This window comes from Panthera uncia, chromosome D1, assembly GCF_023721935.1.
Source record: "Panthera uncia isolate 11264 chromosome D1, Puncia_PCG_1.0, whole genome shotgun sequence".
Taxonomy (NCBI): Eukaryota; Metazoa; Chordata; class Mammalia; order Carnivora; family Felidae; genus Panthera; species Panthera uncia.
Window position 1 is genome coordinate 96,986,401 of NC_064808.1, and position 25,880 is coordinate 97,012,280.

The window sequence follows — 25,880 nt, forward strand, 5'->3', positions numbered from 1 at the left end:
CAGGCTCCGAGCCGTCAGCATAGAGCCCGACGCAGGTCTCCAATTTATGAACCATGAGATCATGACCTGAGCCGAAGTCGGACCTTAACCGACTGAGCCACCCAGACACCCCTAAATTCTCAGTTTTATCATAGATACTTAATTCACCAAATTATTATTTTTCATCCCTTTGCTTTCAGTAGGAAGCTGTTGCTGCTGTGATAGAGCATGGGCCAGAGGGAAATACTATGGGATTGATGGCATTCTAGTGAATTGTGGATGAGCTCAAATTCTAGAGTTAGACTGAGCTCAAATTCTAGATCCATCATTTACTAGCTGTGTGACTTTGGGTGAGTTATTTAACCTCTGTCTACCTAAATTTCCTTATCTGTAAAAGGAGGCTAATAAATTGCACCCACCTTTGGGGTTGTTAAGAGGATTAAAGGAGATAATGCACTTAAGTGCTTAATAGAGTGCTTGGCACATAAGCTTTCAGTAAGTGTTAGCTATTAGTATTTTTTTATTTGTTCCCAGTGCTTCATCCTTTGTCTTATATTCTGGATATTATATAGTAAAAAAGGAGAGGAAGTCATTGTACAATCTTCTGAAAACTGATCTCAGGGACATAGTAGGAAAGATGTTGGATTGCGATCTAAGAGTTTTGGGTTCCAATCCTGGCTTTAACAGTAACTGGTTGCGTGAGACTTGGGCAACTCTTTCAGTTTCCTTACCAATGAAATTGTGGTAGCTATTCTATATGTCTCTAACATGCCTTCCATTGCCCAAGCCTTAGGACATTAAGTTTAATTAGAAGTCTTTGGTTTGGGACCTCTTCATTATCTCATAGCCTGTGACCTTGTTTCCCTTCTCATTGTCCAGTAGGAATTGGACCAGAGTTGGTGGAAGGTGGGATGAGGAGAGGAGCTTCAGGAACAGCTTCAGAGGAACTGAAACCAGAGTTTCACTGGTTGGAATGTTATTGCCAGGCGGGAAGAAGTGCTCTTGTGACTTTTAAGATTAGAAGGAAAGAATTGAGTCAAGTCTTAATTAATAGTATTATTCTGTCATTTCCACCTTCCACCATTTTATTATTATATTTTGTCAGAATTGATTAGCAAAATGCATTTACCCAGGGGTTGTCAGGGTTCCTGTTTGTAAGGTCCAAACAACATTGTTAGTTACTTCAATCAATGTATGCCCCTAAGGGTAGATTCATCGAATTTACCTGTCAAAGCTTAATTAAGGACAAGCTCCAGGTTGAGTTCAGGCTACTCAAATTCAGGGTTACGTTCTGTCCGTTTTGCTTCTAATCAATGGGTGGTAGGGTGTCATTTGGAGAGGATTTTGAATATTTGCAATTTCTGAGGTAGCGTTTTGCTGCTTAATAAGTACCTTAGTGTGATTTCTTACTTCGTTTGGTTTTCTTTCTCCACAATTTCTGTAGATGCCCAGATGAAGGCAATAGCGCCTGGATAATCAGAGCATATCCTTTGGAGCATTTGTTGCTAACGTGTAGTTTTTGAGCAATGCTTGGCAACTGAAATGGGAATCTTGTATTCCTCTTTTATAGATGAGTCTGTTAATAAGTAGGTTGCTCTGCCTTTCAATTCTGAGCTTGAGTTGTTTCTTTTTTGTATGTGGAATTCGTAACCCTCTTTGATGTCCACCTTCTGTAAAGCAAACAATAGCTGCAGGAGCAAAATCCAAGTAACAGTAATAATTGTTTGTGTTTATAATGTGGTTACCGTGTACCTGGCATTGTGTTGAATATATTATTTTATGAAATCCCAAGAACAACCCTGTGAGCTAGGTACTTCTGTCGTCTCTATATTACATGAAGGAAATTGTGATTGAAGATGTTAAACAAATTGTGCCAAGTGCAAGACTGGTAGTAAGTCGTGGAGATTGATTTCCAAGCCAGATCTGCCTGAGCCAAGGCTTTCTTTTATGTTGTCCTTCACTAAAGACTCACTGAACAGAAATGAATGAGTGCTGGGCACATGCCACGCGGTTAATTCTATATAAATCCGGTCAGATTCTGAATAGTGTCGACCTGGTAGAGTCAGTGTGAATTTCTCATCATAACAAGAGACTTAACGTGGCAAAAGTCAATATCCTAAGAAAGGAGATGTTAATGCGCCGTGCAGACTGCCCTTTTTGGGGGGAGGGTTGTTGTTGTTGGTTATTGCTCTAGCAACTACCACAAAGGCAGCATTTACTTGACAAGCCACGTGTACTTAAGGCAGAACACTGACTGCTTTTCATGCTGGCAGATCCGTACTCTACCAGCACTGGCTACCTGTGAGGAATATGAGCAAGTTGGATTTTAGGACAGGAAAAACACAACTTCCACCTCATTTCACAGTAGGGTTCACTTCGGGATACAGACTTTTTGGTGGCAGCGACTGTTACCTTCTGCTTGTGATTTCTGATACTTGCAGAATACTTACCTGGCAGATACTGTCAGATGACAGGCCCTCCTCCTACATGTTCTTCATGAAAGAAGTGCTAGTTGCAAGCGTTTTATTACATTAGAATTCTACTTAATGCCGCTTTAGCTTAGAGTGTGTTTATTATGAAGTCAGGATCATGACATGTTCTTTTTTCCTCTTGTTCTTCCTGAGTCTGGTGTTCTTTCCCTCAGTAACGGACTAAGATGCAAGTGTGTTGTGAAGAAGGAGAATTTCTTGCCCAGATGGACCCCGGTGAAAGTAACTTACGTAAAGAGACTCCGCTTCTGTTTGGGAAAATGATCTAAGATGCACGCAGTGCTTTTCTTTTTGGAGACGAACACTTTATCCTAATATTTGGCCACTTACAATCAGTCTGTTGCAGAATCAGGAAGTGTTCTATATGTTAGCATGAAGTTCAAACCATAGCCTTTAAACACTGGGAAAGGGAATTGAGGGTAGATGCCAAGACGGGTTTGGAAAAGGCATGGTAAGTTCAGGAAAGTGTAAATGGTTTCATCCGGCCAAAGCACAGTAGCAGTGTGAGGAAGTGGTAGGAGGTGAGAAAGGATAGGTTGTGGGGACCAGACAACAGAGGAGCTTTGTATTTTATGCTAAGGAGTTTGGATTTTTTCCTGTAGATAGTGGGGAAACTTATAATACCTTTTTTATTTTTTATTTTTTGAGAGAGAGAGAGAGAAAAAGAGGGTATAAGTGAGCAAGGGGCAGAGAGAGAGAGAATCCCATGAGGGGCAGAGTGAGAGAGAGAGAGAGAGAGAGAGAGAGAGAGAGAGAAAGAAAGTGGGGCTTCTGAAGCAGGGCCTGTGCTCACCCGATGTGGGGCCCGTGCTCACCTGGAGTGGGGCTCGTGTTTATCCAATGCTTACCCATGCGGGACTCAAACTCCCGAACTGTGAGATCATGACCTGAGCTGAAGTCAGTTGCTTAATGACTGAGTCACCCAGGTGCCCTCTCATACCTTTTAAGAAGGGGACACATGGAATCAAGTTTGCATTGATGGATTCGTGTGGCAATATGGAGTGTGGATTGAAGGTAGAGAGACTGTTTGTTCGTCAGGAGAAACACTCTTCTAGAGTCTCCTAGTATTCAAGCAGGAAATAATGGCCTGAATTAGGAAACTGTTCTAGGCATGCAGAAAAGGGTGCCCTTTATTCATTCAGTGTTTGAGAAATGTTTATTAAGTTCCTGTTCTATGTCTGACACAGGATTAGTTATATATTGGGTTAACAAGGTGAACAAGGTACAGTTACTACCTCCAGGGAACTTATCATCTGGTGGGAGATTGGACAAGCAACAAAAACTGCCTGTTACAAAGGCCAAGTGCTGCACCAGGGCATTTATGACAGCATGTAGACCCTAACCCAGTTCTGGGGGGCGGGAGGGCCTTTTTAGGAGACAGCCAAGTGAAGTTGTACAGCTTCACTTAGGGGTGGGGTTAGGGGTGTTGGAAAGAGCTGAGCTGCTTCACTTGAGGAAATAGTATCTGAAAATGGCTAGAGCAGATGAGAGAAAAACCCTGGTCCTTTTAGGGCCCTGCAAGTCAGTTAGTGTGGCAGGATTGTGTAGAGCAGGGAAGTGTGGAGACAAATGAGGCCAGGGGAATTAAACAGTCACCTGGTGACCCACATGAAAAGAGTTTGTCTAAAAACACATGAACTGTTTTAAGCCAGAGAGTGTCATGACCAAATTAGACCTTTAACAAATATCCTTCTGGCTGCTGTGGGGAGGATGGGAAGGGAGGGGGAAGAATAGGGTCAATAATAAAAGAGGTACCAGAGAGGTAGGGGAGGGTTTGTTGGGAGCAGAAGGAGGAGTTGAAAGAAGGGAGTGGTCAGTTCTGGAAAATATTGCTGGGAAGTCATTAAGATGGAGACTGGGAAGTATCTACCAGTAGGTCAGTTGGTGACCTTAGTGGGACGGGTTTCACTAGAGTCATAGGGTGGGAGGCCAATGCTAGGGGATTGAGGAGTGTTAGGTAAATAGGTAACACTAGTGATTAAAGGCTACTGTCATAGAAACTTGGTCGTGATAAGATAAGGAGCAATTTCAAGAAAAGGGAAGGAGAAGGGGTCAAGTGATGGAAGGTTCTAATGACGTTAAAGAGTGTTGATGTGGTTCTATAAGGCAATGAGAACAATGACAATAGACTAATCTATTGGGGGGGCGGGGATTAACATTATCTTGAATCCTTGTTAGTTGTTTCTTATAATTTTGCAGGATAAGTATTATGAATGTTGGAAATTGGAAAAAAATCTGTCTAGCTGATGCAGATATAGTACTTTAGGATTTCAAGACTGGACTAGCTATGGATTATGACTAATCTAGGAGAGGAGATAAAGGTCCTTGGCAGTAACATCTCCATAATGGGAGGTTGGCTAGAAGGATGGTTGTAACTAGGATGGAGAAGACCGAGCCAGTGCCAAATCATTCTCGTACTTTGGAAGGTGGGCTGGAGATGAATTAGAACATTGACTTAGAGAGTCGTATGGTTGAGTGGCGTGAACTTCTGAGGAGAGGAAGTTTTCCCCACTCACAGAAGGTGGGAGAACTTTGGGGAGAGAGATCAATGATCCCAGATTCTAGTTCCATGTATGAGGAGAATTTGCCAAGAAGGTAGACTTTTTTAGCTGAGCTTCTTTGCCGAGGGATCAGTGAGTACTGTTTTATGAATACGTTCAGTCTGATTTTCTGTGGAGAAGATTACTGTCAGTTTTCTTCATATGAATGCATTTGGAAAACTGCTGCTAAGCAACCTGTTGTCTTTTTGAGTGTTACTATAATCTGGTGTCAACGACTAAATGATCTCATTGGGCCAGTTTTCTCCCCTCCAGCTATGCTGGCATAAGTAAGTACATTAATAGTCTTTAAGAAATACATTCATCACAAACCAGGTAATCACTCTGGAGCTGGCCTTGGCAGTGTCTGAATGAGTCGGACAAGTTAGAGAAAATGTTGAGCCCAAAAGCTGCTTAAGTCTTTTAGATTTGTTCGGGCAAAGTAACAACCAATGAATCAGCTGTAATTTAATGGGGTCTGATATTACTTTTTAAGATAGATCACTTTAATATGATGCTTTGTCATTAATGTTTTAGTAATCTGACAGCATTAAAGAGAGTTGATAGTCCCTGTTTCATTATTTCTTGGCTCCATGACAGAACTATGCATTAAAATGCACTTAAGATTTTAAAAGGGATGTCTAGGAAAGTAGTTAACCAACAAACCAATCCCAAGTGGGTTGATCTGACTTATAAATTCCAAACAATGTGTAGCTAATTGCAGATAGACTTTATTCCTCCAGGTGTTGTATCAGGTCTCCTGTGTATACCTTTTGTATCGGAGCCCAAGTAGCGGAGATGTTTTCTTGCCAACATTAGGTTTGAGGAAGTAGTTTCCAGGACAGGAGTATCGGGATAGTTTTATTTTATGGTGTACTTTCTCTTTTTTTTTTTATAAGCCTGCTAAAATTCAGAGGTTGAGCAAGAGGCTTTTGAGCTAAAAATGAGCTGATAGAAATTTTTAGCAGCAATGAAAAAAACATACAATTATCCAATGTACATATCTAATATTAGATATACCTTGTGTGTGTGTGTGTGTGTGTGTGTGTGTGTGTGTGTATATATCACCCAGTGTCAATTATGTAATGTCAATTATGATGTAATTCTTTTTTACTTTCCCAAACGGTGAGGTTTTATTTGGAAAAAAAAAAAACAAAAAACCCATACTCAGTGTTGTTGTGGGGTGAGGGACTAGGTAGGTACAATTTGAGGAGTATCTTAAAAAGTGTATATTCGTTGGGGTGCCTGGGTGGCTCAGTCGGTTGAGCGTCCGACTTCGGCTCGGGTCATGATCCCGCGGTTCATGAGTTCGAGCCCCGCGTCGGGCTCTGTACTGATAACTCAGAGCCTGGAGCCTGCTTCTGCTTCTGTGTCTCCCTCTCTCTCTCTCAAAAACAAATAAAAAAAAAATTAAGAAAAAAAAGAAAGTGTATATTCGTTGACTTAACAGTTTTGGTTTTAGGAGTTTGTCTTATAGAAATAAGCATAGGTCACAAGAGTGTAGCCATAAGAATATTTACCACGACATTGTTGAGATTGATTAATTGCATATGATCTGAGGATAACAATGAAAATGATTGTTTATTTTACTCATTTTGTACTCTTAGCATGGTCAATTGATGGGATTATTTTGGAAAGACTTTAAATTAAAGCCAAGTATAGAGAGATGATTTTTATTTAAAGTCACATTGCTAGATTGTGGAAAACTGAAGCATTTTACTGAATTGCTTCTTCAGATGAAGAATATTTTTCAATTAAAGGTCTTCTTACAGATCCAACCCCCTCCTGTGTCTCACAAGATTATACTCCTACTGGTATCATAAGCACACAAATATGCTGAACTTAAAGCTGATGTGAAGCCAGCGTTCATCTGGATGGACTAGACAGCAGTTAGCATCATGAGTTGTTTGTCATTGCTGATCTACCCTGAGCTTAGAGGAATCACAGATTTTAAAGAATTTTAAAGGAATTGAAGTTTACAGCTTTGGAGAAGTCATAGACATTTAAGTTTCCAAACCGTAACTAGAGTGCAAACATCTGTCTCTGGCTTAATTATCACATACTTGCCCTGTTGTTAACAGCTTGGGGTAAAGAAGTGAAGAACCTACAGGTAAGCCATATCTGCCAATAAAAACATAAAAATGCTTTACACTTGGATGCACCTGGGTGGCTCAGTCGGTTAAGTGTTCAACTTCAGCTCAGGTCATGATCTTGTGGTTCACGAGTTGAGCCCTGTATCGGGCTCTGTGCTGACAGCTCGGAGCCTGGAGCCTGCTTTGGATTCTGTGTCTCCCTCTCTCTCTGCCCCCTCCCCTGCTTGTGCTCTGTCTCTCTCTCTTAAAAAAATAAATAAACGTTTAAAAAGTTAAAAAAAAATGCTTTACACTTGGGACTTAAACCAGTTATTCTGGAACTGTTCTAATATTTTAAATTCTATGGCCAAACTCTAGGCATGTTTGGTTCCCCTGTATTTGTAAAAATGTATTTTGTTCGTAAGTCTTTTGAACTAAAAGCCAAGAAATATCATGGCTTGCATAAATCTGGAGTCTGATTTGAAATGTGCCTTTATTTCATATACCTTTGTTCTTGAGGGTTGCATACCTATAGCTGTCAATTTTCTCTTTGATTTGTTCAAAATGGATCACTTAGTACAATTAGTTCTCTAGCTATACACTTTTAGTGTAATTCAAAGCAAGTTCTTTGGACTGGTTTGGGATTATGGCTAACTTTTCATTTTTGTATGGCTGATAATTTATACTTTTACTGTATTAAGTAAAAAGCTCATGTAACTACACACTTAAAAATTGTGATTCTGTGAAAAACTTAAGTGATCTCGGAGGTGTGGGAAGAGTGCAAAGCACTAGATGAGATGAGACCTTTCTGTGCCAGGTGGAGGCTTCCTGAGGCATATGGTGCTCAGGTTTGGTGAGGAAATGGTGAAAGCCACAGCCTTGTCCTGCCGTTTCTCCATTTCGTTTCTTTACCTGTGAGATCATGGTCAAAGTCCCTGGCTATCATGGTGGGAATTGAGGTTTTAAACATTTATTTCTGTTTACATCCCAAATCCACCTTATAAAGAGGAAGGAGAATTACAAGTATTTTTTAAACTACAGTTGTCAGTCTGTTACTTACTTTCCTTTCTTTGAGCCCCTGAACATTAATGGAAGTGCCACTATCTCAACTTACTCTATGCTTTCTAGGCATTTCTAAAACTGGTAAAAAGGGAAAAACTAATAATTAACTTTAGAGGCTAGTAGAACCATGAAAATAATTGGGTTGTTAAGTGGATCCAAGAGACCTTTATTTTTTTATTTATTTATTTTTTTAAAATGTTTTTATTTATTTTTGAGACAGAGAGAGACAGAGCATGAATGGGGGAGGGGCAGAGAGAGAGGGAGACACAGAATCGGAAGCAGGCTCCAGGCTCTGAGCCATCAGTCCAGAGCCCGACGCGGGGCTCGAACTCACAGACTGTGAGATCGTGACCTGAGCCGAAGTCAGACGCTTAACCGACTGAGCCACCCAGGCGCCCCCAAGAGACCTTTATTAAGCACCTACTATGTGCTTGATACATTGCTCTAGGCATTGGTTGTTACCAAGATCGTGAAAGACCTGGGAGGGAGATACACGGAGTATTAAAGGATGTAGACGAAGAGCTGATCAAACCTGTTCATGTGTTTTCTAGAAGAACTTCTTACACACTTTTTTTTTTTTGAGCAACAGTATTCAATTTTGTCATTTAAAAAAGGAATCAACCTTCTTTGTCAACAATAGCCCTGTTGTGCTTTTTTTGAGTCCCAGCCTTCCCTGATTGTCCTGATTGGCTGAGATCTGTTGTTCCTCCAAATTCATAGTATTCTGTTTTCTATACACTGTACATTCGTCACTCTCTGGAAAAATGTTAAAGATCCCAGTGTTCTCATTTTAGTATACTAACATCTTTTTAAAATCTTGTATTCCTAATCTCATTTTCTCTTTTTCTTTCTTCATTTTATATTTAGCCAGTGTGTATTTATGTAAGTATATGTATTTAAACATTCCCTGAATCAATGTGAAATATAAATATGTTAACAGTAAATGCTGTATTTGCCTTTTTAGTGGTGTATGTCTTACACCTTTTATTAAAAACGCAAGCCACTATGGAATGAGTCTTTGTTTAAGTACAATACCTTGCATATAGTATAGGGTGCATAGATGTGGATTTACATTTAGTGCCTTGTATGTTTGTTGAGTGAATAATTGATACCCATATGAGATACTCTGCTCCTGGGTCTTTTGTTTGTCCGCGTCTCACTTGCCTCTGTAGCAGACTGCCTGCCCTGTTAGATCCAGATGAATTGGCTGAGTAAATAAGCAGTATTTTGCTCAGCACATCTCTGTTCATGTGTGTGGATTTATGTCCATCCTCAGACTAGTTGCTATGGAGTCAAGTGCCTGGCAAAACAAAGGAAGACTGGCAGTGAAAGTATCTCAAGATGGGTAATCTAATAATAATGGCCAGCGGTTCCTCTGAAGCTTGTTTCCTCCAGTTGTTAACTTCAGAGAGATGTAAAATTGCTTGTGTTAGAATAGACATGGGTGTTGTTTTTTGACAATGGAATAAAGTGGAAAGGTCCTGATATTGTTGCGGATGAACGTGATACTGGTCAGAAAACACGAGCCCGCCCACGTTAAGTCTGCGTGATCCCGTTAACAACTGAAGAATGGTAGACAGCTACCTGTTGTTTAGTTATTTCTTTTTTTTGTATCGAGGATAGAGAAATGCCATATTTTTCATTCTGTTGGAACTGCCCCTCCTCGTGTGACTGGATTTGGGCAAGTTTATGTGTTGATATTTTTCTGGTCATAAAATTGTGGCTACATTTAAGAGAATATTATTTACAGCCTCCTGACATAGTCAAAGCTATAATATGGAACGAAAGATTTATCATTCATTGTGTTTATTGAATAAAATTTTGTTCCTTGTTTTTAGTTGTGGAAACAAGTGAGTGGAGAGCTTATTACAGTGCACAGCATTTTGCTGGAAACCGTGGATGATGTTTAGGGAAGATCTTTAGGAGAAAAGTACTTTGTGGAGTTTGAACTAACAGACACGACTAGACAGCAGTGTACGTTATCCTCTGCAGCTAGGTTCTTGAGAGGATTAGGGGCAGTCGCCAGGGGATCAAAATATCGGCAGCTTCTCAAAGAATCCGGACTGTTTTCTGGAAGTGTGGATAACAGTCGCACAGGCAGAAGGTAGGGGCGAGAGGAGCCTGGAAAGCGGGCCTTTTAAAAAGACTGTACTTGCTGCAGAGGCAGAAACAAAAGAGGTAAGTTTTGTGTGAAGGTAAGTGATAAGCAGTAGCAGGACAAAAAGTGATTGTCCGGGGGCAGATGTATATGGAAGATTGCGTGGGGACGGGTTTTAGAGGATCGTGAAAGCCGGACCCATAAGTCTGAGTTTGGTATGAGCAAACACAGGTTCTTGATGTACTGCGGAAGGAAGTGTTTTAGGGAATTGAGGCTGACGGTGATATCACAGGAGGATAGTATATATATAACAGTGGTCAAGATGGAGAGATTAATTAGGTAATGTCAAAGGGATTTTATGGTCATTTATTGAATCCTGAACAAGCACTGTTTGTCCTAAGTAGTTTAATCATGATTTCGTTTAAGCCTCACAACTACCCTGTGAATTAAGTATATTATTGTCTTTACCTTAACAGACGAGGAAGCTGAAGCGCACAGCAAGGGCAAGCAGCTTTCTTGAAGTCACACAGCTCAGAAAGAGTAGAGCAATCAGTCTGGCTTTGGAAGCTGAGGTCTTACCCTGTGTTCTGTTTCCCAGAGGAAATAAAACTAACATTCTTTCCTTCTATGTGATTTTTTTTTCTGTATTAATTCCCCTTCTCCTTAACTACAACATGGTTTATTGGCCTTCCAACAAAGGTTTGGCTTCGGGATTTCAAGTAGTTTTGCTCATTTTGAACTCTTCAAAATCAGTGACTACTGGTTACTTATAAATGATACTTTGTAATTTAACTTTTCCCCTCTAAACTGAGACAAATCGAAACAACTTTAGACTGGACTTTAAGGTTGGAGGGCCAGAGGTTAGCTAATGTCATAAATGTTTCCAGTTTGCTGAGTTTACCTAGGTGATATTGTAAACAGTAATGGTTTTTGTATTTATATCTGTTTAAAAATACAATTTACAACTATTAAAAATTTTTTTAAATGTTTATTTTTGAGAGAGAGTGTGAGTAGGGGAGGGGCAGAGAGAGGAGACAGAATCCAAAGCAGGCTCCGGACTCTGAGCTGTCAGCACAGAGCCCAATGCGGGGCTTGAACCCACAAACCATGAGATCATAACCTGAGGCTCAGTCAGATGCTTAACCAACTGAGCCACCCAGGCGCCCTACACCTACTTAAATGCTATAGCTGACAGGAGCTCTTTTTTAAAAATAGCGTGCACGCATACACACACACACACACACACACACACACACACACACAATTTGGGTTTCAGCAGGTCACAGGATTCATCACAGATTCCTAATTCGTCTGTGGCCACTCTGATATAGATGTACTGCGCAATTTAGAAAAGGCAGATGCTTGGCTGTTGGTATGCTCTGGGGTCCCTATGTCATTTGTGACCATTGGTCTCTTCGCTGCGTGTCTTTTAGGACAAGGGATTAACCTCCTACAGAGGCATTTCAGAGATTTTCCAACTAATGATTTTTCCTCTTAGACTTTACTGTTTGGTTTCTTTGGCAACCAGACCTCCCTCAGCATCCTACGGCCCCTCTTCGTCTCCACGGCTTCTCCCGTTACTTGAGGGTGTTTTTCCCTTGCTCCTTTAGCACTGTACGAGAAGAATATGCATGTTTTCTTAAATCTCTGTTTCTCTTTGCTTCTGAGAATAATTAGAAGGATAGAGAAAGGAATCCCTTTTAGAAGCTAAATAACTGGTATTTTTGGGTTTTAGGGTTCCAGCCATAAAAAGCTAAGTTTATTCTTTTTCTGCATCTTCCTTCCTCCCTCCCTGCCTTCCTTCCTTCCTTCCTTCCTTCCTTCCTTCCTTCCTGCCTCCCTCCTTCCTTCCCTGCCTCCCTCCTTCCTTCCCTCCCTCCCGCCCTCTTTTTGTTAAACAGTAATAAAGAAAATATTTTCCAGTTAAACCAAACATTTTACAATCAGAATATTTTAGGATGTAGGGTGTAGAGAGAAAAACAATCTGAAAATGACATGTAGTTTGATTATATAGAGTTATGCTGTGATTTGTCTATTTAAAAATCATCAACTGTGGGGGTGCCTGGGTGGCTCAGTCAGTTAAGCATCTGCCTTCAGCTCAGGTCATGATCTCACGGTTTGTGGGTTCGAGCCCCACATCGGGCTCTGTGCTGACAGCTCCCTCTCTCTGTGTGTCTCCCTCTCTCCCTGTGTCTCCCTCTCTCCCTGCCGCTCCCCTACTCACGCTCTGTGTCTCTCTGTCTCTCAATAATAAATAAATGTTAAAAAAAAATTTTTTTTTTAAATAAAAATCAATCGTGTCTATGGAAAGCACTTTTGTTACTTTGGGGTTCGGGGGAGGAAATAAAAATCTATCCCATTGTTTGTTCACATTTGGTCCTTAAATGATACTTTAAAATTTTTTTAAGTTTATTTATTTATTTGGGAGAGACAGAGATAGCGTGAGCAGGGGAGGGGCAGAGAGAGAGGGAGAGAGTGAGAATCCTCAGCAGGCTCTGCACTGTCAGCACAGAGCCCGATGTGGGGCTTGAATGCACAAACCGTGAGATCATGACCTGAGCCATAATCAAGAGTCAGATGCTCAACCGCCTGAGCCACCCAGGCGCCCCTTAAGTGATATGTTTTGAATCCCAATTCCTTGACCCTGTTTGTAGTAGCTTCACTATCCTGGGCAGAGGCGGCCGTTTCTACTACCTAGAACACAGTGACAAGCCCTCCTTCTTTAAGTGTAAATGAGACCATTTATACAGTACCATTGTACAATATATATTGGGTACCACATGGTTGATCCTAACTAGAGTCTTAGTAACCATGTCATTTACTTTGACATTTGGAAATACTCACTTTGGCATACACTCACTGTATTTATTTTGTTTAACATGCTGTGGAGTGAATATGATGTAGGGAAAGAGTGGGTAAGAAAGGAAGAGGTAAGGGAACAGAAAGAGGAAAGATTGGTGCACAAATGTCTTCCCCTACAGGTACACAAATATATGGGGTTTCAGTATGTGTGTCCCCATATTTGAAAAGATAAGATGACTCCCTTTTCGGGATCTGTAATAAGTTTGATGATGTATGTGTATGAGTGTAATGTATATGTCTGTAGATATGTTTGCTGTAAGGTAGGAATGAATGAAAAGCCTGCTTATGGAAGCAAGAAGAAGGAGGAATTAATTCTGGCTGGAGAAGTCAGGGAGCGCTACATTGAAGAAATTGACCACAGACCTGGCCTTGAGGAGAGTGAATGAGAATTACTAGTTGCTACAGTGGTTAGCATCAAAAAGTGTGGATGGGGTGAAGGGGACTGTCACTGGGAATATGGGAAGATAACAGGTGGGAGGTAGGGTTGGAGCCAGATTGTGAAATACTCTTTGTCTTTATCATTTAAGACAAGGGACAAACACCAAAATATATTTTTGGTTTGGTCTTTTAGATCACTAGATTTGTGTTTTGAGAGTACCTCTGAGTATAAAATTATCTGGAGTCTGTGGCTAGAACTGTACAGTAAATAATGAATTTGTAACTTAGCTATTACAGTAATCAGATAATACCTGTTTTTTCCCTTCCCTCAGTCTTTAGAAAAGTGTTCTGTATAATGAGGCAGTTTTATACAGTGGTTAAGAGGTGGTATCTGATCTTGAACTCCTAGTCTCCCATTTACTAGCTATCTTTTTAACTTTGGATAAGCCTTAAGCTTGGTTTAACTCGTCTGTAAAACAGGCATAATAATGCCCACCCCAAAGAATTGCTCTAAGATTGGATTGAATGAGATCATATATGTAAAGCCCAGCACTTAACACAGAAAACATACCTAATAAATAGTAGCGATTATTATTTTGTGGCACTGCTTTCATTATAGAAGAAATATTTTGGAATTTGAGGGATTAATGGTTTGGGGAGCGGGAGGAGGAGACCTTCGGTAAGTAGATTAATTAGGAAGTAGACTAATTATGGCTTTATCCCAACAGTGCTTTTAGGTGACAGGGGAATTCAAGGTAGAAGAGGAGGTTTGGCCAGAGAAGAGAAAATGTAATCATTTTAATTATGGATGGGCTGACTGTCGGGTAATGGAGTATATGAGGGTGATGCCCAGGAGGTGATGGTCGGAAATATTTGAGCCTGCAGGCACAGATGTGGAAGTAATCAGTGTCTGCTGGGAGGTACCTGAGTCAGGAAAGAGTGATCGAGTGAGTAGCAGTAAAGAAAACCGATGGTTAGACTTGGGAGCCCGACAGAGATTGTCCCTATTTGACTCTAGGGGTATAGTGCACTAGTCTTTCGTCTTACATTCTTGAAAAAACTAGGGACCAAGAGAAATTAATGATTTCTTTTTCTTAATGTACTGCCAATAAAATAATATCTACCATTATACTGAGGCTTTAGACTATACATTTAAATGGCCTGTGCGTTCAGATTTGCTGCTTTACTCATTCATGTGTACAGGATGGACCCAGCTTTGGTTAGCCTTCCGACCGTTGGGCCTCCCTCACGACATCGTCTCCCCTTCTCCCTCAAAGTGGGGGAAAAGTTACTTCTTTGAACTGGGGAAGCTGTCTGATGTTGGCAGGTGTCCTCCTTCCCAAGTCTAGGCACTTGGCCTCTGTAGTCGCTTTTTATTCGGGGAAGTTCCCACCTCTGAAGTGAGGACTTAGTGTAGCTTTGCTGGTAATGGGCTAGTCGTGATCACTACGGGGATTGGTATGGGGAGGTACCATGTTCCGTTGCTTCCAAGAAGCTGGCACAGTTAATGCGTTCAGTCACAGCCTTCTCTTTACGTGACCGCAACATTAAGAGACGCATTGTCTTACTGCCTTCTCATGGGATGTCTGCTGTTTCTAATTAATTTTGTTTTTTTTTCTGAGTGAGAAGAAGTCTTTTGCCATTGTCTTCAAACTGAAATTTAAATTTCAGCAGCTTTTGATGTGATACAATAAAATATTAAGAGACTCAGAAATTATTCTATTAGAACTTAACTCCTGAAACCAGCACTATGTATGTTAGCTAACTTGAATTTAAATAAATTCAAGTTAAAAAAAAAAAGTTTGAAATGTTTATTTCCCAGTTGATAGTAGGATTTAAACCTTAACCCCGAGGTGTGTTTTTAGTTACCTTTTTGAATTAAATTGTCAGAAACTCTCTTCCTTGGGTTGAAGATTTATGGCTGTTAATCGTCCTGCCTTATCCGACTTCATGTACCAAAATCTAGAGATGGGGTTATAATTGGAAGTCCACATTAATAGGAAGTTAACAATTCCACAGGGTCAAGTCTAATTTTTCATTTTAAATTACTCCATCCTTTCTTTACTTCTGGGGTACTAACTGAAAATAACTTGGGTTGCCTTTAGTTTTAATTTATAACTTTTTTAGGGTCTCACAGGGCTGACCTTGTTCTTGATTTTTAGGGACTTACGATAGTTTGTATTCGTGTTGAACTAGCAACATCCTGCCTGTTTTCAAGAAGCATAGTGGATGAATACTGAGGTGCAAGTTTGTGCAGACTTTAAATAAGTGTATGGTGAGCTATAAAGTTACAGTGTTAAATTAGCTTCTGGCCTGCCTACTTTGTTTCCAAAGTTCACTTTGCATTTTAAGAGCCCTTCCTGATTTTAAAAGCAGATACAAAGAATTGCATGGAAATACAGATAGATCATCATCTGAGGGACTTTTGAAGTTGGAAAAATAGTGAATGTAGCAAAAGCGAGGGTGCTGTTGGCTGGGCATTATGGACTAGAAACCCGCATTTCAAGTTTAAACCGTTTGGGTAAGACGACACATTTTCCCTGGTTTATACTCAGATTTTTCCCTCCTTCTCCCCTTACCACTGTCACTCACAACACAGAAAAATCTCATTTACTGTGGTCTTATTTGGAAGAGAGACTAGAGTGTGGATTATTTAGGGGCAAAGAAGGAGCATCGAGGTCTTTTCAATATGAGGTATTTCTGTCTATGAACATAGCACAGGGCTTAGGTCCTTCACAAATGTTTTATAGTTTTCTCTGTAAAGTTCTCACATATTTTTGGAATGTTTTTTCCAAGGCTTCTGATAGTCTGTGGCTACTGTGAATGTGTTCTTTGAAAAATTATCATCATCATCATCATCATCGCATCTTCTTACAAATCGATGTTAGTGTATTAAAAAGTTACTGCATTTTCATATGCTGGGATCTCATCATTTATTTCATACTTAGGTTTTATTTATCCCCTCAATACTTCATTTTCATCATCTGTCCATCCAAGGGGTTGGGTTAGAAAGATATTTCCAAGGATCTTTCTGGCGTCAACATTACGTGCATCTATGATGAGCTAACATCCTTTACGTACTTTATGAGGTGAGTGGGAGTTGTACCAGCCAAACTGCAGATAAGTTCTGTGAATGCAGCCAAACTTAGCTTCGTTCATATATGTCTGCATGTGTTTAACACTCCTTGTATAATGATTCTTAAACATATTGAGGCAAAGAGTAAATACTTAGCATTTTAAAAATAAACCTCAGAAGTACAGTTTCTTATTCTGCTTAAAATGGTTTACTGTTCTCACCCCACACTTTTGTTTGTTGCTGTGTTAGTTGTACTGCATATAGTTTTTCTCCTGAAAATACATGATCTTTAAACCATAGTTTTTATAAACATTTGCATCTCAAGTCAGATTTTTTCCTAGAACATGGATTTCATTTGGTGGGTTTCATTAGAACAGGTTATGTTAAGAGCGCTTTCTCACACATACCTCTGTTCCAAGGATCCTGTGTGCAGACGTCAGAAGATTCCATTGGGAGGGTGGGTGGTGTTCTTGAGGAACTATTTTAATATAATATTTATTTCTGCGGGGTGGAGGGAAGCAGAAGCTGTGCTTGTCATCTCTGAGAGTGTTCAATCCTGACCCCAAGTGTAAGTCAGCAACAGGCCATTTTTTTATACCTTTCAGAAAGACATAGGCTGTATAAGTTTCTGTCTAGATGCTAGCTAGGAACTTGAACAAATTGAAATGGCTAACTAAATTTAAGTCATGGTTTGAGGAGGGTTCCCCAAAACGAATTCAGGGCAAAGGTTGCTGGAGGTCGTATTGAGGTGGTACTGACTAGTACCAATATGCACGTAGGTACATATGTATGTATACATTTAAATTGTGCTAAAATTAGCATGTAACACAAAACTTACTCTCTTTACCATTTTTAAATATACAGTTAAGAATAGTGTGAAGTACACTTACATTGTTGTGCAACCAGTCTCGAAAACTCTTTTCATCTTGCAAAACTGAAACTCTATACCCATTAAATTAAATTGGACTAAATTAAACTAAAAAGTAATTTTTCATTTTGTATACTTCTTTAAAAAAAGTAACCTCTCCGTGCAGTGTGGGACTTGAACTCAAGATCCCAAGATCAAGAGTCACATACTCTACCAACTGAGCCAGCCAGCCAAGTGCCCGTCTATATCCATTTCTAGAACTCTGTATTTTCCCCATCCCCCTGCCCTTGGCTACATTCTGTTTCTGTGAGTTTGAACTGGTAGTTATTTTTTGGAGAACTCGTCCTCCTTTATGCCAGCTAAATGGATTTTGAGGGTAAAGAGTAGAGTAATCTAGTAAAACCAGTAGCCGTTCTCCATAATCACATGAATGTTGGTAGTTATCAGCCCTGAAATTAGAGCATCAGTAAGGCTTCTGCAACACAGAGTTTAGAAATTGCTACCACTTTTGTTTGTTTGAGGAGGAGGAAGAGGAGGAAGAGGAGGAGCATAGCTGGTGACTCTTTTGGGTACTTGTTACTTGCCTGAGGTTGGAGGAGAGACCTACTTCTTCTGGGATGAAACAAACAGGACAAGTTTGGGTGCATGCAGATGCACAGAGACATAAAAGAAATCGAAGGAATTTTTCATGTGTCTTTTCCATGTCAAGTATAAGATCCCATCATCTGTTGAAAGTTAGGGGTCTACAGTTGGTTAGAAGACTTTTAGGAAGTGACAAAGTTGGGGTTCCTAGGCAAGGGAGTAGAGACCTGGTCGAGGATAAGTAGAGTGATTGTAATTGCAACAACAACAACAACAACAACAACAAGAATAGCCAATACCTACTAGTTTCCTGTTCTGGGCCAGCTCTCGTTCTAGGTGGTTCTGTGCTTTAGCCTTCGTAGCAGCTTTATACAAGCATTTGTTCTACAGGTAGGAAAGTAAGTGGTGAGAGTTAGGGTTCCAATGGCATTTGCTTGCCCCAAGCCCAGGCTCATTTCTCTCTCTGCACTGTTAATGACACTGGGAGTGTCTGTGTGGCGTTGAGAGCCAGAAGTTTAGGGTGGAACTTAAAAGGTTGTTCTTCAGAGAAATCGGGAGAAGGGCGGACTGAAAACAATGGATCTGTCCAAAATAGAACAAACATATTGATGCCTTTTTCCCCACCAGAATGATTGGTGCCCATGATGGGCCGCTTCACTGTCCGGAGTGAGCTGCCACACCCTTTTTCACTTTGTAGAGAAGAACTTGAATTTATCTGTGGATCCGGTTATGTGACTTCACAGAAATATCTGAAATTGCAAACTCATTTTCTCTTTAAAGCCCGTATGTCTGAAATACGGGGTTGAAGTTAATGCTAGTAAATGCTTTAATTTCTGTCTAGGGGGAAATGAGGGCCTTTTCATTTGTAATTGTTACATTTATTGAACAGGAGTTAGTTGTACTCCTATTTTGTATTAAGAGACTGTGTTGCAAAGTATAAAACACAGTATGCTGGGTTTTTTTTTAAACAGTAGTATCCCTTTATGCATGTTCATTATTACTCTAAATAAGTTGTCAAATTCATAAAAAGAAAACCCCCATTTTTCTTAGAATCATAAATTTAAGCTTAAGTTTCTTGTTTGTTTTTTATCTGACATATGTGAAGGTAATTCCAAACAGCTAAAAGAACAAATGGAGGCCAGAAGAGTCTGTGGTACAGTAGGCCAAAATGAATTAAGTCATAACTGAGCTTCTGTGCCCACTTTACTGTCCACATGGACAGGCAGGCTCTTATTAATTTACGAGGGTAAACTCATCTGGTAAGATCAATTAATTTCTAGGCTATAGCTAATTTATATGAATATACCCTTAGTACTCACATGCGAAAATTCGTTACTGTTATGGATTAGATTTACATTGTCTAAACCTGGGGAATGTAATTTCACATGCACCCCCCCCCCCCCATTGCATATGTCAAATTACTTGCAATTCAGACTGAGGATTTACCCCCTTCCAGGTTTAACCCTTTTAAACTTAGTAATACCTCCTAGGCTTGATGTATTCTGTGTGCTATCTACCTTGGTAAGAAGACTCTTTGATTTTGATGTTAGGAGAAAAACTAGCAATAAGGTATGAGATGAAATGTAACATAGATGGATTCTGTCAACTTGGTAAACACACTGCTATACAATAGGGGTTTGTTGCAGACTTTTTTCATAAGTAGAAAACTCTTCCAAAAGACATTTTTGAAGTTTTGCTGTGAAGAAAGATTGCTAGTGAATGAAAAGAACCTTTTGTAGACCCCTCTATCTGAGAGCTTGGTAACTGGCACTTTTGGATTCTGTACACAGAGATTCATGGCTGGGAGAATATCTCAGGGTAAAGCTATCTGAGTTTTGAATCCAAAGCCATTAATTTCTTCAATTATGAGAAGAAACCACAGATTGCATAATGGCCTTGGTATTTTGTTGGTATGGAGAGGGTGATCGCAGAAGGCTTGTAAGCCTGTGTTGGGATGTGTGTGACACGTGCCTTTTTTCTGATTTTTAAATTTCACCAGTCTTCGACACATTTTTTAAACTGTGGATATCCTAAGTTAGCAAATCCAAATCAGTGCACAAAGCAACCATTTTTGCCAGTGCCAAATGCATACTTTGCGGAGTTTTCTAATCTGGGCTCCAGAGTTTATACATAGCAAATTCTCACATCTGCCAAGTTCTGTTATGACCCAGAGGGGAGGAGAGCCACGTGGGACGAAGAATCTGGAAATGCATACTGCCCATAGGGGAAATGGCATTTTGGAATTTGTTTCTATGTGGATTTTCTCCTCCTAGACCACTGTGATGCTTAGCAGGCTGAGCTGGAAAGTTCATGTTGCACAAGATGAAGAACAATAACTGGTCTGTTCGGTGGCTTGCTGTTAAGTCTCCTGCCAGTGCCGACTAATAGTTGTGATAGCCATTTCTCCCCTGGGATGTAAGAGTTTGGCTGTCATCTTCTGGGGAATATGATAATTTGTTGCCATTGCTTTCAGCATGGTGGAGAGATCTAACATTTAAAGGCTCTTATCCCAGTGGTTTACAGCTTTTCCCCCCCCCCCCCCCCCCCCCATAAACTGCTGCTGCTTCTTTTGAGCCTTGACTGTAACTTAAAAAATATAGTAAGGGCATCTGTTTCATAAAATGCACATGAATATTAAATCTACTTGCATATGAATATTAAATCTAATTGATTCATTTTCATTTTGCCAAAGAGAACTTGAATTTATCTCTTACAAGACATTGGCCTCATTTTTTTTTTAACCTTAAGACATTGACACTAGAAATTGTTTGTTTTCTTTGCTTTTCTTTTAAATCAGTAAAATGTCCTTTTTCTTGGGTTGTGGTGCAGTTTTAAATCATGTTTAAAATGTGCATAGGGGCACAGACCCCAATAGGGTTTAAAAGACATGAAAAATCTGGGATAGAAGTTAGTATGTCTAATAAATTTAAGTTCCCTCAGATGGCTTTATAGGAAGTGTATTAATATTTTCCAAAGCGTTTCCATTCAAGTGCTAGATTTTACATAGCTGCCTTTTAAAAATATAAATGTATTCCTGAAATTATTTATCAATTAAAAAAATTTTTTTAATGTTTATTTTTGAGAGAGAGATGGAGACAGAGAGACAGAACATGAGCAGGGGAGGGGCACAGAGAAGGAGACCCAGAATCCAAAGCAGGCTTCAGGCTCCAGGCTTCAAGCTGTCAGCACAGAGCCCAACATGGGGCTTGAACCCACAAACTGTGAGATCGTGACCTGAGCTGAAGTCGGACACTTAAGCGACTGAGCCACCCAGGTGCCCCATTTATCAATTTTTAATAAGTAAAATAACTTAAAATGAGTGATGAGTAATTTCTTTTGCAGTAATACAATAGATTAGATGTACAGAGAAGCCCCTTCTGGTCAGAACATTTTAATTTTATTTTTTTTAACGTTTTTTCATTTTTGAGACAGAGAGAGACAGAGTGTGAACGGGGGAAGGTCAGAGAGAGAGGGAGACACAGAATCCGAAACAGGCTCCAGGCTCTGAGCTGTCAGCACAGAGCCCGACGCGGGGCTCGAACTCACTGACCGCGAGATCATGACCTGAGCTGAAGTCGGACGCCCAACTGACTGAGCCACCCAGGCGCCCCTGGTCAGAACATTTTAAAAAGAAGCTGGGGAAAGGAAAAAATATGTGAACACATATATATGTAAAATGCTGGAGCTTGTGTACAACGAAACAGTAGAATGTCTCGAAAGGGCTAGAAAGCGTGATTTCATAAGGTAAAGTAAGCCCTGAAGATGGTGCTTATGCTGAGGGTTTCTTACAGGATTAGAGTAAAAGAGACGAGAAGAGAAAAAGAATAGTGTCCAAGCAGAGTAGTGGGAGGTCATACTGGAGACTGCCTGTCGAAAAATGGGACCTCAGAAAGGTGACGTCCTCAGCGGATAAAAGGTGCTCTGCATGCAGAGACTTGCTTTCTAATGTCTTGGATCCGGATGGAGGGGGGAGAGAGTCTTTAATGAAACCGCCTAAACAGAAGCTCACACTCACATGGATTTGCAGCCAGATTTCATACTATCCATGAGGCTTGAAAATCCCATAAAGTGATAACTGAGTTGAAAGTACTCCCAGTTGCTGGGTCACCTGGGTGGCTCAGTCGGTTAAGCATCCGACTCTCCATTTCTGCTCGGGTCGTTATTTCGCGGTTTCGGGACTTCAAGCCCCACATCGTGCTGTGCACTGATGGTGCAGAGCCTGCTTGGGATTCTCTCTCTGTCTCTCTGTCTCTCTGCCCTTCCCCTACTCATGCTATCTCTGTCTCTCTCAAATAAATAAATACAATTAAAAAAAAAAAAACAAAAAAGGAAAATACTCGCAGCTGGTTATGATTCCCAAGTGTCTGGGAGAATAAAATTCAGATCCAACATGGGAGCACCCAAATATATAAAATACTAATAAACATAAAGGAACTAATTGATAACAATACAGTAATAGTAGGGTACTTTAACACCCCACTTACATCAATGGGCAGATCATCTATGCAGAAAATTAACAAGGAAACAATGGCTTTAAATGATACACTGGACCAGATGAACTTAACAGATATATTCAGAACATTCCATCCTAAAACGGCAGGATACACAAGTGCGCAGGGAACATTTCCAGAATAGATTACATATTAGGTCACAAATACAAAAAGATTGAAATCGTACCATGCACCGTTTCTGAATGTAACAAACACTGTGAAGCTAGAAGTCAACCACAAGAAAAAATTTGGAAAGACCACAAACGCAAACACTGGAGGCTAAAAATGTGCTATGAAACAATGAGTGGGTCAACCAGGAAATCAAAGAAGAGATGAAAAAATATATATGGGAAAAAAATGAAAATGAAAACACAATGGTCCAAAACCTTCAGGATGCAGGAAAAGTGGTCCTAAGAGGGAAGTATATAGCAGTAGAGGCCTACCTTGAGAAGCAAGAAAAATCTCAACTAAACAACCTAACCTTACACCTGAAGGAGCTGGAAAGAGAACAACCAATGAAACCTAGAGCCAGGAGAAAGAAGGAAATAATAAAGATGAGAGCAGAAATAAATGACCTAGAAACTAAAAAAAACAGTAGAACAGATCTTTGTAGAAACACATTTTATAGAGTGGCCTCAACAAAGTTTTATAAATAAAATGGCAAGAAGTGTGAGCTTGCACAAGAAAACAAGCAACTATGAGTTAGATTATTATTTCCAAAGAGGCCTCAACAATATTTCCTGACCAATGTCATGTGCTCTTCTAGAACCTTGCTATTCTATCATCAAGAACTAGTCTGCTCCTTTCCATTAAACCTGGGCAGGCTTTTGTGACTGCTTTTTTTTTTTTTTTTCTCCAGAAGAATCTGACAGAGCTGACATTATGTGATTTCTGAGGGTAAGCCATAAAAATGCCACACATTTGTTCCTTATTCTCTTGGGATATACATTTTAGGAACACATCCGCATGCTGTGAAGAAGCCCATGCAGTCCACGGGGAAACCCATATGAACAGGAACTAAGGAACTAAGGCCTCAGGCCCATGACCCCGGCTCAGCTCCCAGCTGACAGCCAGCATTAACTTGCCAGCCTTATAAGTAAACGTGTTGAAAGTGGATTCCCAGCCTCTGTCATGCTGCTTTAGGTGATGCCACATAGAGCAGGGACAAGCTGTCCTTTCTGAGCCCTGGACAGATTGCAAATTTGTGAGCAAAAGAAATGATTATTGTTTTGATCCCCTGAGTTCTGGGATGGTTTGTTGCACAGTGACAGGTAAAACTAGAACATCAGTAGTAACCGTCAGTCTCATAGACTGTAGATTTTTGAAGAAATAAAAGAGGGAATTAAAAATATGATATCATGAAGAGACTCAAAATTGATGAGAAAGATACGAAAGAAGAGCTCAGTCTCAGTAGAACTTCTTAAAAATAAAAAACAAATGAAAAACACAATGGAAAGTTGATACAGTTTGGGTAAATTTGAAAAGTGAACTGGAAGATAGATAGATCTGAAGATTTCCAGAACTGTATGAAGAGAGGAGCTGGGGCACATGACGTTTAGTGACAGAAGGATGAGAAGATACCACATATGTCTGACTAAGTGGTTCTCAAACGTTTTGATCTTAGGACCCTGTCCATTCATAAAAGTTGAGAACCCCAGCTTGCTTTTGTGTATGTACGTACACTTATAATTTGTTCACGTTTCTGTATATACATTATGGTTCAATAAAAAACTTACTTTTAAAAAAAGACAACATAGGGGCACCTGGGTGGCTCAGTCAGTTGAGCGTCTGACTTTGGCTCAGGTCATGATCTCACAGCTTGTGGGTTCAGGCCCTGTGTCGGGCTCTGTGCTGATAGCTCAGAGGCCTGGAGCCTGCTTCCGATTCTGTGTCTCCCTCTCTCTCTGCTCCTCCCCCACTCATTCTCTGTCTTTCTCTGTCTCTCAAAAATAAATAAAATGTAAAAAAAAAACAAAAAAAAGGACAACATGAAGAGTAAAAAAGTAAGGCACAACCTGAGAGAAGATGTACTGATAAGGTTATTCAGACTATAATATAATATAATATAATATAATATAATATAATATAATATATAAGTAATGTATATATACAGAATATAATACATATAATATGTTATAGCATATATATGCTATATTATATAATATATATATACAGAATATAATAGAATATATTCTGTTATTCAGAATATAAAAGAACTCCTCAAATTAAAAAGAATAAGATAGGGAAGAAAAGGAAATAGGAAAGTCCTGAATAAGTTGATTTCACTGGAGCAGGAACAAATGGTCTATGAATGTACGAAAAGATCCTCCATTCTTTTAGTAATCAAGGAAATGCAAACTAAAACAGCAAGGAACTCTTTGCCTCCTTATGCCCCATCAGACTGGGAAAAATTAAAAAATAGTAGTTGTTGCAGATGATAGAAAGCAGTGGGAACACTTAACACTGTTGGATACAACCATTTTGGAAAACAATTTGGCTTTACTTAGTGATTCCTAAGTATACACCCTAATGAAACTCTTACACTCATGGCCCAGGAGACACGTATAAGAATATTTAAAGTACTGTTCATAATAACTAAAAATGCAAACAACTCAAATGTCTAGCATCTGTAAAGCAATACATAAAGTTGGTGTATTCATAAAAGGATGACTGTTTAGCCCAAAGTGAATTAGATACCTCTTCATGCATTTCTTGCAGCAATTTTCTAAATATAATCAGTTTTATAAATTTAATCCAGATCAAAAAAGGTAGTAAAAAATAATAAGTATGATTCTATGTACATAAAGTTTAAAAACAGACATATCTAAGTAAATAATATGTTGTTCAGTGATACGTATATGGTGAAATCGTAAAGAAAAGCAAAAGAATGATAGCATAAGTTTTAGGACAGTGGTTATTCTGGGGTAGGGATGGAAATGGAAAAGCACATAAAACACCAAGGTTTGTATATGACCCATCTTGCAGTTAAAATTTCTATGAGTGTGTTGTTGAACCCCATGGTGATTCTTTTTCTAAGGGAGGAACTTTGGTAATGCAAATGCTAGTTCTTAATTAATTTCTTTGTAGGTGTTCTTGATTATAAAAGCCTCCAATAAATACATTTTGATTTTTTTTTTCACAGTTGATGTCAACCTTGCTAAGTAGGGAGTGTGCCCAGGAAGAAGATGAAACTGGGAGGATTTATCCACAAGTTCAAGTTTAGTTGTTGTCTTAGAATGAGAAACTAGGCCTCTTTTCCTAGCTGTCTGAAAATCGGCTTACCGTTATTAAAAACAAGAGACTATTTCCCAGTTTATTATTATTATTATTGTTATTAGCAGCACCACCAGCAGCAGAGGCACTCTTTTGCCTCTACCCCTAGCCTGA

The 25,880-nt window shown here is 39.7% G+C and overlaps 1 protein-coding gene and 1 long non-coding RNA gene across 6 annotated transcripts in view; both read left to right on the plus strand.

The window, feature by feature from the left end:
• The window catches only part of SIK3 (SIK family kinase 3), a 217,436-nt gene that overhangs the window by 80,198 nt on the left and 111,358 nt on the right, over window positions 1–25,880 (plus strand). The gene's annotated exons all lie outside the window — the stretch shown is intronic.
• Window positions 941–25,167, plus strand: LOC125915384 (uncharacterized). Its single transcript, XR_007455654.1, has 2 exons — window positions 941–21,247; window positions 22,125–25,167. It is a non-coding gene; the product is annotated as an uncharacterized LOC125915384 (long non-coding RNA).